Below are 13,570 nucleotides of genomic sequence, written 5' to 3' on the forward strand. Positions count from 1 at the left end.
ATGTCACGCGGAAAGCCTTGCATGGTGAAAAAAAAATTATGAACTTCCGACGGTCTTCAAAGTGTGCAAGTTAATCGTGTAAACCCTGATAAGAGCGCTACCGCCTGTTATCAGCCGATTCCATGCCTGTGAAAGGGGCATCAGTTGGGGAGAGGGGGATAGCAGTTCTGAAAGCGGAGTCGATGATTGCGAGGAAGAGAGCGCTGCGGCAACGAGTTAATCGGCATCACCGGAATGGAAACTTCGGAGGAGGTGGATAGACAAATACTGCTTGGAAATAAAAAGACGGTTCTCTGAGGTTCCGTCACGAAAAGAGGTATTCCCTCGCCCACAAATCCGCAATGCCCTTTTCTACCTTTACCACTTGATGTAGGTGTCTTTGACGTGCATAAAAACTAGTGTCTAGAAAATGGAATTACGCGAGAGGGACAGGGACCAGGAGAAGGCCGCAATAATAACGCCGGATAGACTGTATGAGTTCTAGGTGATGCCGCTTGGACAGTGCACGGCAGCAGCAACGTTTTAAAGAGTAACTGGCACTGTGCTAGCCAGCCTTGAACATCAAGGGCACTTCCCTCACCTATCTCGACGACGTAGTTATTGGCCGGAGCTGAAACCTGAGAAGCGCGGCTTGGCGTGCGAGGGGAACACAACCTTTTGGGCACGTCAACAACACCGAGGAAGTCTTGCCTCAAGGGGCGAACACTTCAGCAATCACCAAGTTTCCTAGGCCGCAGCACATGAAAGGCGTGCGAAAGTTCCTCAGACTATGCGTCTACTTGGGGGCTTCGTCGAAAATATTGCGAAAATGCCCTAACACCTAAGGCGCCTGAATAAACACAGCATTTAGTTCTGCTGGGAGAAGGAGCAGCGGCATGGTTTCGGCGAGTTTTCAAATTGCCTACAGCGCCCGACTGCGCTTTCCCTTTCGGCGAGTGCGTTGAGGCTGAAATGCACACAGCCGCCAGTGACGTAGGATCCGGTGCTCTTTTCGTACAAAAGCACAACGGCTGTAAAATGCACTCGCTCATGGGGCCGCACTCTATGAAAACGTAAAAGGAACTACTGGGTCTCTGAACATGAGTGCCTCTTCGTATTATCGGCTATTTTTAGGTTTCGCCCTCACGTCTACAGCAAGGTTTTGTATGTGGCGACCCATTACCTCCCGCAATGTTGGCCCTGTTTTTAGAAGCCTGCTCCTGTGGAAATCCCACGTGACCATCATTTGAAAAAACAAAAAATTCGGATGCTGACGGCCTGTAACTGTGCCCTGTCGGCCCGCCGCAACAGGACTTCAACGAAGACGCAGCGTTTCTCGCCATCGTGACAGAAAGCAAGCCAACCCCTATTTGCGTGTCATGATCGAGTACTTCTAAAGACGCATTGTACTAGTGGGCAAAGACCGTTAATCATAACTTCGCTGAACTCTGTCTCAAAATGTGGTGCTCTAAAAAACTTCCACTACACCACGACGAACAAGTACCACGTCGCCATCCGCACCTGCTGCAGTGACAAAAAAGTCGAAGCGTGCACGACGAAGCATCTTCACGGTATATGGGCATGGCACGCATGCTCGGGCCGATTAAGGCGAGGTACTACTGGCCCCGCCTGATACTTGATGTCGCCCATTGCGTATGGGGCGGCCGTCACTGTTCTTAAGCTGAGGTAACCGCCGTTTTCAGCGGCTTCACTGTTTGCTGCGGCAAGTGCCATGACAAGACACGTTGGACTTATCAAACCCATCGCCGTGGTACCCAGGCCCTTCAGATTTTAATGAACGTTCTAGGCGAGTTTCTCCCGTCACGAGCAGCAAACAGGTGGACTGTTGTAGTGACTGTTAAAGAACCGAGGCGAGGACCGCGGGACGTGAGCGATTCTTTTTAATGGCGGATGGAACTGTACATTGATAGTGATAGTAGGAGGCAGCTGCTAATGGCCACCTCTTCTTCCTTTCGGATTTTTCCAACATCCTCCCGGCCACGCGATAAATGGCGGAGGAGAATGGGCATGACGTGAAGGATTGCAGTTTTCAACGGTCACCAAGCAAGCACTCGTCTTTCAACACAACACTTTCGTCTAAGGTCCCGTGATCAGTTCAATGTGCTCAAAATCCTTGTCATGAACGTCGTAGCCGCCCTGTGTTAGTCTAGTCTATACTTTCGTTTCCATCGATGCTTGGTGCGTTTGTGATACCTGCGCCTGGCAGAATCTGAGCAGGGTAATCGACTCGATTGCACCGTCGTCCGTCCTGGATGACGACCTTGCAGACTTCGTACAAACTTCATGCGGCATGGTCGTCGGGTTGACTGTCGGGTCCTAAGGAAATTCAAGTACCGGATGAATCTCTTCAGGTGTGTACAGGTCCTTCGACATGTGGCTTTCCCTTGATTCCTTGCTTTTAGTCTCACATTGTACTGGATCACACGTTTCGGTTGAGCCTTATTTGTGCTACTTGTACCTGACTGTCGTAGGGTTGTCCGGCTTCGCCATTTTCGCCGTCGTTGTTTTGGCATCGGGGTTACAAAATCTTCACGTTTTGTTCTATTCAATAAAATCCCCACCAAAGTCGTGTTTCCGTGATTGCAACATATAATTGAACGATCGACAGGTGCGCCTGTAACTGCGTCAATCTGTCGATGTTTCTGCAGTGTTCTTTGGTTCACCTTCGGGGTTCCATGAAGTCGTTCGTTGTGCGGTGCACACTTCTTAATCTCTTCAAAATCCTGCGCAGAAGACTTCTTTTTTAGTACCTCGAATGTAGTGCCGTCGCTTCTATCCCTCTTTATATTCATTGGAGGTAATGACACAGGTTCATCGCTTGCAACGTCAACTGTGGAAAAAGTTCTTGTAAGTTCATCTGAGCAAGCCTTAGGAGCCTCTGCCTGCACTTTGTCACTTGAGGCATTATGTTGTACTTTGAAAGTACCAGCTCGTTCAGTGACATGGGGCTCCTGACGATCGTCCTTCGGAGGTGCCGCCAAATCGCTGTTTTCGTTAGGACGGCCACTGTTCTTTAGTGCTGACTCTTTCTTCTTTATGGTGCTGTCGTCTTGTTCAGAGGCTATTGCTACAGAGTCATTGCTAGGATATTTTTGTAATTCTGGGAACAATCGTTCCATTCTAAATTTTGTCAGCAGGATTGAATCTTCGAATTCTATTGATGCTTCACATTCTTTCTCTAAATCATCCAATTCGACAAGCTCTTCAATTTCACCGTCCAGTTTCTTCAGGATTTCATATTTTTCTAATAAACTTTTTTTCACCAAAATTAGCTCACCGATTGATGATGTCTCGTCAGTAATGCGTGATTTTATGTCGTCGATCAGTGCTTTGATGTCCTGTCGGATTACGCTTCTTCTTTGGCAAATGTTTTGCAGGTCCATTCTCGACGTCGTTAATGTCTATAGGTAGTCGTCGAGAAGGATCACGCTCAGTGGAATGTCGAAGCCGTTGTCGTTGATGTCGAAGCCGTTGTTGTTGTCTTTCAGTGGTCTCCGCGAGACGTCCGTCAAGAATCGGTAAAATGGTTGAAGGCGTGGGATTCGGTACATGCACGTTTGGCTCGTCCTCAATTCCTTAAGTTTTCTTGTGGACGCTTGCGGTCAATGGTCAGCGGTGACAGTTCAGTCCCATCGTTGCGGTCACTCACGTCATCGTTGTGGGGCGGTGCGCACTCAGGTCTTCAACTGTGTTATCCTTTGATCCTGGTCACGGCACCATTTTGTTAAAGAACCGAGGCGAGGACCGCGGGACGTGAGCGATTCTTTTTAATGGCGGATGGAACTGTACATTGATAGTGATAGTAGGAGGCAGCTGCTAATGGCCACCTCTTCTTCCTTTCGGATTTTTCCAACAGTGACCAACTGCATAACACGCTACGCAGAGACCGCCGTTCGTCCCAAGGAGACTCTGAAGACGTGGCAAAATTTATCATTCCCTAAATTGTGTTGTGGTATGAAGCGCATGAACTTCTAATCATGGACAGCGAAAAGCCGTTCACTGCAGAGATAATACAAGGCGTGTTTATACAGGAACACGTATACTAGGACACGATGGCGTCCAACTTTCATGCGAACTAAAAAATTTCCCCGCATTTCCCCGAGGGGAAGAATGTGAAAGTGCGAATGCACGAGTTGAATTTGCGCGGTTCGGTAATGTTCGCGAAAGAGAGATCACACACACACACGCAACTACAAAAAAAGAAATATGCATTTATTCACAGACACCTATTTGTGTTGTCGTTGTACTTGATTGCTAGAGCGGATCTCAGCTTTGAAATTTCGTGTCAGTACTCCTTTAGGCGGGGGCATTAGCCCTTCTCACGCCCGATTCCTGGCCAATCCCTTACGTGGGTATGTGCCATGTCAGCGGCCAGGCAGCGCGCGCCCATCTCCCCCCGTTGCCAAGGAAGACGAGGAGAGTCGTGGCCAATCCCCCACGTGGGTATGCTATGCGGACATCGCCGGTGGACGCAGGTTCAGGGTCGCTTAAGAAGTGCATTCGCACTTAACTGGCCAATCCCCCACGTGGGTATCTTATGCGGACATCGCCGGTGGACGCAGGTTCAGGGTCGCTTAAGAAGTGCATTGCACCTAAAATCTAAGACCAGAACAAGACAATTTCATCAAGGCTGTTTATGTACGTCGACATGGAACCTAAGGCATGGGACGAAACATTCCTTATGCAATATTACAGCTATTCAGGGAATCACTCAGATGACTCCTTTCAAACTTGTCTGCGGTCGACAGCCAAAGACGATGATCGACGCCATACTTCCACCGTTGAAGACGACGATCTCATGGCCGATATGTAAAGTCCCCTACAGCAGGCGGAGAAAACCAGCTAGCTTGCTCGCGTACGTACTACATACAAGCAGTTGGTGCCTACCGGACGCTACAACCTACGAGGCCGAGATGCCGAGTGCCGCCCAGGTGATCTTGTGTGGCCTTCGACTCCACTTTGGCGAAGCCGGCTGTGAGAAGGCCCTGTGACAGCATTTCCGGCCCAACCAAAATCAATGGGGTGTTGGCCAACTCATTTGAAAAGTTTCCTTCAAGATGACCAAAGCACATTGCCAAGACGCCCGCGCCGTCTAAATGTCTAGGTGGATCGCGTCAGCCCTTACTACGCACCTCTGTCTTCCCCCTGGGGCTCTGGTGAGTGAAGCTATTGGGCACAAGCTCCGGCTTTCGAGTACCCATTCGCATTCTTGAGGCGCTGCCCAGCACTCTGCGAGGTTCAGAATCGGCGTGGACGTTAAATCAATTCAGAAGCTAGGGTAATCGCTTCACCTTACCGAGACTGAGCCCCGGTTCGCAGCCCGACGATGAGTCCGCTTTCTGGTGTTCTTTCTGCACAGCGACTAAAACGACAGGGGATAACCCTTATTTACATTTAAATCCATTTTTATCCTCTCCTCTACTCTAACTTTTTTTTTTCTCCCCTACATGCCCTCCACTTTTGAATGAAATGTTTTCATGAATAAATGTGCAGTGCTTTACGGACCGGGCTTGTCATCGTAGCTAACGCGTAGCAAATAACGCGGTGTCAGGCACACAAACAGAGGCTTCCAGGAGATAACCGCTTCCCATGGTAAAGATCGAACCTGGTTCCCTCGTACCACAAACCTAATATTACGCCCATTTGCGACACAGGCACACGTTTGTGTTAGCAGTGTTGGGGCGTATCTTTGCGCTGCACCGTTTATACGGAGCCTGCCGTTGCAAGGCCGCGCATAAAAACCAATAATAGAAAATACAGAGAAAGTTATGAATCAAAGCTATTATTCCCCCAACTCATAAAAACTTAACCCGGTGTCTCTTTATAGGCTTTTTTCAGAGGCGGAGGATACCTCCCGTGACTACTTGCGCTATTAAAGCAAGAGTTATATTGAAACTACTCGAAACAGGGCTCCGCAGCCTCCCTAGGCAATCATGGTGCCGTACTTGACAAGTTTCACATTTAGTACAACTGATTTAAACGTTATCGCGTATTTTAACCTTATTGTTAAGTTTGCTTTCAAATTACTGTACATTTATTCAGACAAAAGGGTCGTTGAAACAAACAGAACTTGTACTTTTTCTGCATAGTTCCTTTCAAATACAGGCTTGATTTTTTCGAAGTTGGCAATCTCGTAACTGGAATCACCGAATCACTGTACGAGATTTATTAGAACCGGAACTTAACCGAAACGAAACTAGTCAGACTAACCTGTGCTATAACCTAATCATATTCGCATTCGGTGTGCGTGTAAAATAGTATTTTTGTATGCATATTTACCTATTGATTTATTGATTCCTCAAGGGTCCCATTGGGACATATCTTGAGAGGTGGGCATGCCACGGCACTTAAAATAGGGTTACGACGTCGTAGTGACGACAGCAGAAGGGGTTCAGTAATTATTGTCACTTCTTCTATTACATGCTTGAATCGGGATTGGGAATTATTGTAGCAACTGCAGCAAGTAGGTCATTCCATTCTCGGGATGTGCGGAAGGAAAATGACTGCAGGAGGGTACTAGTAAGGCCACGTTCTGGATGGATTCAGTTGGTGTGACTAGTAAGGAAAATGTGGTGGGCTAGCCGGATGTACTCCTTTCTAAGTTGTGTTATTTACTTGTGGATTCGCGTGCACATGGACAAGTTCTATTATAAGATATTGTAACACGGATTAGTGAATGTCACAAAATATTTGTCTTACTGGCTTTGTGACAGCCATTATCGTTCTAGATTAGGGTTTTTCTACAATTCAGAGCTCCTTTAAACGCGCACCAATGTAGCCAGGGAGTTTCCAGAAGAACAAATTCCTGTATATTTACAATTACTTTTACAATTACTTTTACATGTGACAATTACTTTTGAACGCAGCTGTACGTTTCATGGCACTTTTGACGGCGCACGCATACGCTCGCGGGCGCCATAACAGGACTCACGTCAATTGATAGAGACTCGTTTATCGAATCCATTTCTCACGTGAATGAGGTCACTTGGATTAACGCCGACCGTGTAACTCAGGGAGCACTGGGCCCCACCAAACACGGTAGGAAATATCTGGCGTGAATATGCATCTACAGGTGCACTGCACCTGTGCATGCACTGCACTGTGAGCGCGGTTTTATGTACGACGATTCTGTGGTGGTTGTGCACACATGGTCGTCATTTACCTGGAAAATCACGACACGACTGTTCGGGTATTGCTACTAGCGGCAGCATAGGCGCCGGTGAGCCTAGCCACCTCCGACAGCCGGGTGTCACGAGGTGTAAATACCATCAACTGCAAAGAGCTTTAATATCAAGGACAATTACGGCGCATTTTAGATTCAAAGCATCTCTTGCTAGGGCTATGTTCGGCGTACGTCTGTTGTCCGCATTTCTCCCTCTACACTATACAAAAAATGGTTAGCGGCGCCCGGTTTCGACCCCCCGACTGTCTTGCCGCCACGGGAGGTACGCGGCACTCTTCCCGCTGCGCTACAAAACCGACACAGGAGCTAGTGCTACGAACGCGCCTTATGTCCTTGACTCATTCAAACTATGTCAAGAAGCTACTGATACAACGAAGGCACGTGAAGCTGAACGTCAACGGAAACGACGAACTGAAAACTTTAGAGGAGTATGTTACCGTCTTTGCTCGGGGGAATGTCCCGCGTCCGTGCCCCGTCCGGAGCGCCTCTGATGATGATTGTGGCAGGATGCCCCTAGGGACTGGCCAACCAAAGAATCCATCACGAGATAGCTTCGTGTTCAACCACCATCGTCATCTTCCCGTAGGGGAACCCCTGAAGACGAAGAAGGAGAAGACAAAGCTGCGAACAGGAGGGCATGTTCGTTGCTCTCGCCCCGTCCGCAGTGCTTCGGATGATGATTTTCCAGGATGCCCCTAGGGATTGGCCAACCAAAGAATCCATCACGAGATAGCTTCGCGTTCAACCACCGTCGTAACATTCCCGTAGGGAAACCGCTGAACAAGAAGAAGGAGAATACAAAGCTGTGAAGACGAGGGCGTGTACGTTGCTCTCAGCCGGTGCACCAAAGTCAACAACCTTTACCTCACCAACGCTGATGGAGACTACCGATTCTACCGATAGCGCGCGTGCTGCTCCCCCTCTCCACGCCAGGTGCGAGATAAGCCCACATGCGCGTCTCCTCTCTCATCTCCTCCTCTGCACTTCATCTGCTCTATATAATGAACCCGGTGCACGCGCCGCTTCTTCAGTGGCTGCTTCGGTTGAGACACGCTGCGCCGTCCGATGAACTGAACGGACGCCAACAATTCTGCGTCGCATTACCACATAGTTCCCTTCGGGGAGATGGGGCAATTTTTTGACATTTAGAGAATTTTTAGTTTTTTAGAAATGCAATATGGACACACTTATTGCAATCTAAATGCCGAAAAGCATGTTCTGCGTGGTATGTAATTGTGATAAGAACGGAAAACAACGTTCGAATGGCCCGGCTGTGACTACATAGCGCTGGAAAAGCGAAAGTATTAGTTGGATGGCACATGTTAGAATAACAGGTATTTTTCGACACAAATTTCTCTGTGCTTTACGAAGTCAACATTCAAATCGTAAGGGAGCGTGAGCTTGCAAGAAATAGAGCGAGGGAAACCTGCCGAGGGCAGGTTTCACTGGCTGAGAAAAACAATTGAAAACAAATATTGCTGCGACAGAGCACAAATTACTATAAAATATATTTATATTTGCCCTACAGCTAGTAACATATGTAACCAACTTTTGAGAGGTATAATCAATGAATGGATCAATCAAAGAGTGCATTTTTGAGCAGAACAAAATATCTTGAAACTGTGCTTGAACTCATAGTCAAGGCCTATTTGTTGGTCCAAATTTTAAAACGCATAGTTCCAAGTAATAACACTATAAACACAGTACTTAGGTTAAAATATTATAAGCAGGTGAATGCCATAGTAGTTATGAGTAATGTGGTGCATTCTCCAAGGTCGCCAAACCAAAACATTATATTCCCCAGAGAAAGTAAGAGAGCATGAAGAAAAGCTCAAGGAGAGAACTTTGCACACTCTAAAATGCAAACGTAGGAACTTTTTCTTGCGTATTGAGGCGTCCCACATAACCGCGGTATTGTGTTGCTTTGCAGCTTTGAGGCTTCGGATTCCGTTTTTTCGCCGCAGCACTTGTTGTCGCCGTCCTCTTCTGACGCTGGGTGTTTGTCCCTTTAGGTTTTGACGCCGCCAAATATTCATTGACTAGATTTTTCCCTTTTACCTAATAGTGACAGTACGGAAAAAAATTATATTATCAACAGCAGAACATGCACAGAGACGATTCAGAAAGAACATCTCTGCAAACGTTTCCCCTATTTGATGGTGATAATGGTGATTAGAGGTCCTCCCTTTGTTTCGGGACGTGGGTTGTCACAAACCGACTTACCTGTGTTATTCGACTTATTTGTGCTACATATCCCTAACCTAATGGGTTAGCCACCTTACCTCGTTATTGTACTCCCATCGCTTCCGCCCCCCCCCCCTTCCTGCCCTTGCACACCTGTTTACCACTCCGCCCTTCTGTTCGATATTCTGATTCGGTATATTGCTCTTCCCTACATGCCACTCTCGTCCCTTCTTTCTTCCACCACCACACCAGCCACCAACCAAAGTCACCTTCGTCACCTCTATGGCCCTGAAGTTGAGACTACCCCTCACACCAAATCCCAAAGCCTCCGTCAACGTTGCTTCCCCATTGTACCGCCGCGGTCTGATATCTCGGCAGTCTAGGACAATATGCTCTACGGCTGCCCGATCCCTTCCGCAGCATACACAAGTTTTGACCTGTTGCCTATAGTTAGCCGTGTATGCCCGTGTTCTCAGGCATCCAGCCCGTCCTTCGAAAAACAGTCCATTGCCTCGGGTATTGCCATAGAGACCTGCCTTCCTGATTTTTAGTTGCTGTGTTTTATGTCTCCAGGGTTTTTTTTCACTTCCATTCTCTGTACCAGTCAATACTTATCAGTGAATAGCAGTGCCATCATGCGGAATTTATGGAAACCTAGAATACACGGCACTGTCAAAGAATATTAGATTCCACAAAAATGCAAACGGTGAGCGAAAAAACGTAACAATACAAATGAGCATAACAGAATGAGAGGTTTCGTTGTTTACGTGTATTCTTGAACCACCGTTTAAAAATCTAGTTTCTTTGGAATTTACCTCCTATGAACTGGGAAACGTGGACAATCACTCACGCATGCAGGTATCTTAAGTTGTACACTGCTTGCTGTATTTACCCTTATGATTTAGCCTCTTCTCTACAATTTTCCTTGATACAAAGCAGCCCACAATTCTTGCTGTCTCTTTCACCAAAACGGAAGCCGAAAATAGTTATCTAAAGACACATTGCGGGACCGTTTTAGGTTACTGAGCTTGATTTCTAATTTCCGAAAACGAAATATTTAGGAAATGAACGCCGCACATAACATAACATCTATTGACCAAAGACAGTTTGAACAAAGATGCACGCTGCCGCTTCACCGAAAAAAATAAATCCTCGTAACAGGAATATTTTACTTCGTAGCTTGAAACATCTTGTTGTGATATATTTAGTCTTCAACGCCGCACCTATCCCTCAATTGCCATTAAAAGTTATTGCCACCCTTGCCTAAAGTGATTCGTGCCCGCCCTCGAGTTTAAAATTGCGATGTTGCGAGCACTTTTACGAAAGAAATCCTTCCCTTCTAGAAAGCTGCAGAAACCATGGTATATTGTGTTTTCTTCGTTTCATTATTTTTTCAGTGCCGTCACGACGACCCTGTAGGTTGTCCATCAAGCTGTCCTTGCATAAGCCACTTCAACGCTGAGGAAGGTGTCTGCACCAACTTTGTGTGATGGCTACCGTGCTTCGCTTCGCACTCATCAGAGAAGTTCACATGAAGCAAACAAATAAATGAATTCATCGAATTTTAAACAAAAAAGAATCGAGTTAATAAAACTGCTTTTTGGTAGACGTCGGCCACAGAGCTTCAAATGTCATTTGACAACCTGCAACAAATATTTTATTCCAAAGTATTTTGGCAATTTTCACTATGCTGTTTGAGTTACGGCTTACCAACAATTCGGCATAGAAAAGAAAGAATAACAGTAGTGGCATGAAAAATTAAACACATACGGACAAGCTATTTCAAAGCTGGGGCAACTCTGAGATAGTATTGATTTATATAGAGAGATATTTCCCTGCAAGTTTCAGCCGTAAAAGTTCAGAATTAACATATGTTAAAACTATTTTAATCTCCGCGCGCCTGAGAAAAATCACAACGGGTACCCCGCCGCAATCGGCCTCAACAGGACTCCATCCACTCCTAGCCGCAAACTTCCGACGTGTAAGCTCGCGTGACGTGCACAACACACACTGGCTGCGGTTGGCGCGCGCTATTGCACCGTGTGCGAACGTCAGGGTCAGGGGTGTGGGAGTGACGTGATGCTGCCTGGCGAGTGGATATGGTGGAGACCACAGCCAATCTGGGCGCGCGAGGGAGAGCGAGCGCGGGCGTGTCCACACGGGCAGTTGTGCGATAAGAATGGCGGTGTCCCGAGTCCCCTCCTGTCATGACGTCCATCTCGGTGTTTGTTTATTCGACACCGAAGCTCACACAACTGAACCACAATTTAATTAAATACTTACGGCGCTATCGACAGACAAGAGTGAACGTATATGATTAGTGGGCTCATCGGCACCTATAGCTGCAAAAGAACCTAATAGGTGAATTTATTCTAAGAACTTCTCAGGTATCATATAAAACCGCAGCAGACATTCAAAATGAATTGTTGAATAAAGTTTAGAAACAGTACTATCAAATGCAAAGGAAAAAAATGCTACTAAGGGGGCAAACGTTATAGAAAACCGTTTGGCAGAAATAGAGAAATGATTACTGTGTCAATAAAATGGAACGCGGAACAAAAGGGCACGGAAATGGGTGCAATCCACCTACAAAGGTTTTGGTAAGATAGCAACAACTTGAGCCTCTTTGTAACGTTTTGTATGGACTACTGCTGCTGAACGACTTCGCTGGTCAACCTTTAAAAATATTGCATTTTTCAATGCTTTTTAAAAGGCCGCAACTGCGAACGAAACGAAGGTATGTTCAAAATCAGAAACAAAGTTAAGAAGCAAAATGTACAAAACTACAAATCGGAAAGCAGGCTGGCGTGATGATGTTACGCGAATATGCAGACAACTCGCTGGAAGTGTCACGCATGCATGAACACCACTTTGTGGAACAAAAGTCGTTCTAAGGTTGCAAACAATAGTTTCTCTAACTATGGAGTCTGAACATGCTCAGGCAGCCTTGCCTGAAACATCCGTCAAACATAGGGAGCACCTTCTTAGCGGATATCTTACAAATAATATTTTATGAGTGTTACTGTATAATAACACACTACATAATAATTAGGGTAAAAATCTGCACCGGACGCCGCTCCACCACCTCACAACATTTAGTGTTATTCCTGAATGTCAACAACCTCCTTCTTTCACTCTTCGTCGTCTTCTCTCACTAGCAGTGTATGGAAGCTTATTAAAGAGCTTGGAAAAACATGTTTCACATATCTAGGTACAGCACCAAGAACTCCCTAGGAATGATAACAAAGCTTGCAGATGGTTTCCCACATATACAACCAAACAGCTTATACGTACCATGGTCGGCAAGATGGACAAAATGATGTGATGCTAGCCTCACATGTTGCTGTCGCTGTTGGCACAAAAAAGCGCAAGATTCCATTTCGCACGCCTACAATGTTATCCTGTGCCAGAAATGAACTTCAGCCAGTTTTCTTCATACTTTTTCACCTTTACAGTAGCAGTGCGGAATAGTTAGCATAGGACTGCACCACCACAAACTTTGCAAGTGCTATCTGCACAAGCAAACATACAGTATAGTCAGAAGAAAGTTACCATAAAGGTTTCCAATCACACAGGTGCACCCCTTGGTGTTGTCGGTTCTCCCGCTTTACCGAATGTGGTCGTGGTGAGAGTAGAATACCAATTCGATAGTCAATAGACTTCATTTACTCTACGCCTGGGCAAGGGGAGCCTCTCGCTCGGCTTTCATAGCTGCTTCTCAAGGAGCTACACGTCGAAAGCCACCTTCTCCCTGTGCTGGACTGCCGCGTATAAACATTTTCCGTCCTCTTAAAACGTGGGGGAACATTTCAGAGCAAGTTTCATGTTGAGGTAGGAGTATCTATAAGTCTTAGCTCAAGACTACGGCGGCCTGAAAGACCTAGGTATGACATAAGATGTGTAGAAACTCCTGCTTGGAATAATAATTTAGATTTGGATTAGACACTGCTCCTGCAAGGCACCATCGGCTTTGCCGGCGTTATTGCGATCGCAACAAAAAATTGTTGTTGTGAAGAAGTCAGCATAAAAAGCGGTAATCCTCACCGCGTTAGGTATTAACATAGATAACTTCAGTGCTAAAGATTTTAATAATGACAAAGTTGTTGCCACAAATGACGGTTCTATTACCTGTAACGCTACTTTGCGGAGGATTAACCATCCCTTGACTGTGATAGACGGTATGTCACATATCATTCTCATTGT

General features: G+C 46.4%; 1 long non-coding RNA gene across 1 annotated transcript in view; it reads left to right on the plus strand.

Annotated features, from left to right (window-relative positions):
• LOC144165081 (uncharacterized) overlaps positions 1 to 10,904 on the plus strand; it is a 111,998-nt gene extending 101,094 nt beyond the window's left edge. Inside the window, exon 4 of the long non-coding RNA XR_013321345.1 lies at positions 10,765 to 10,904. This is a non-coding gene — a long non-coding RNA (uncharacterized LOC144165081). The remainder of the gene's footprint in view (positions 1 to 10,764) is intronic.
• Positions 10,905 to 13,570: the final 2,666 nt, after the last annotated feature.

Source organism: Haemaphysalis longicornis, unplaced genomic scaffold, assembly GCF_048455015.1.
Source record: "Haemaphysalis longicornis isolate Haplotype H1 unplaced genomic scaffold, Haemaphysalis longicornis Haplotype H1 scaffold_14, whole genome shotgun sequence".
NCBI classification, from domain to species: Eukaryota; Metazoa; Arthropoda; class Arachnida; order Ixodida; family Ixodidae; genus Haemaphysalis; species Haemaphysalis longicornis.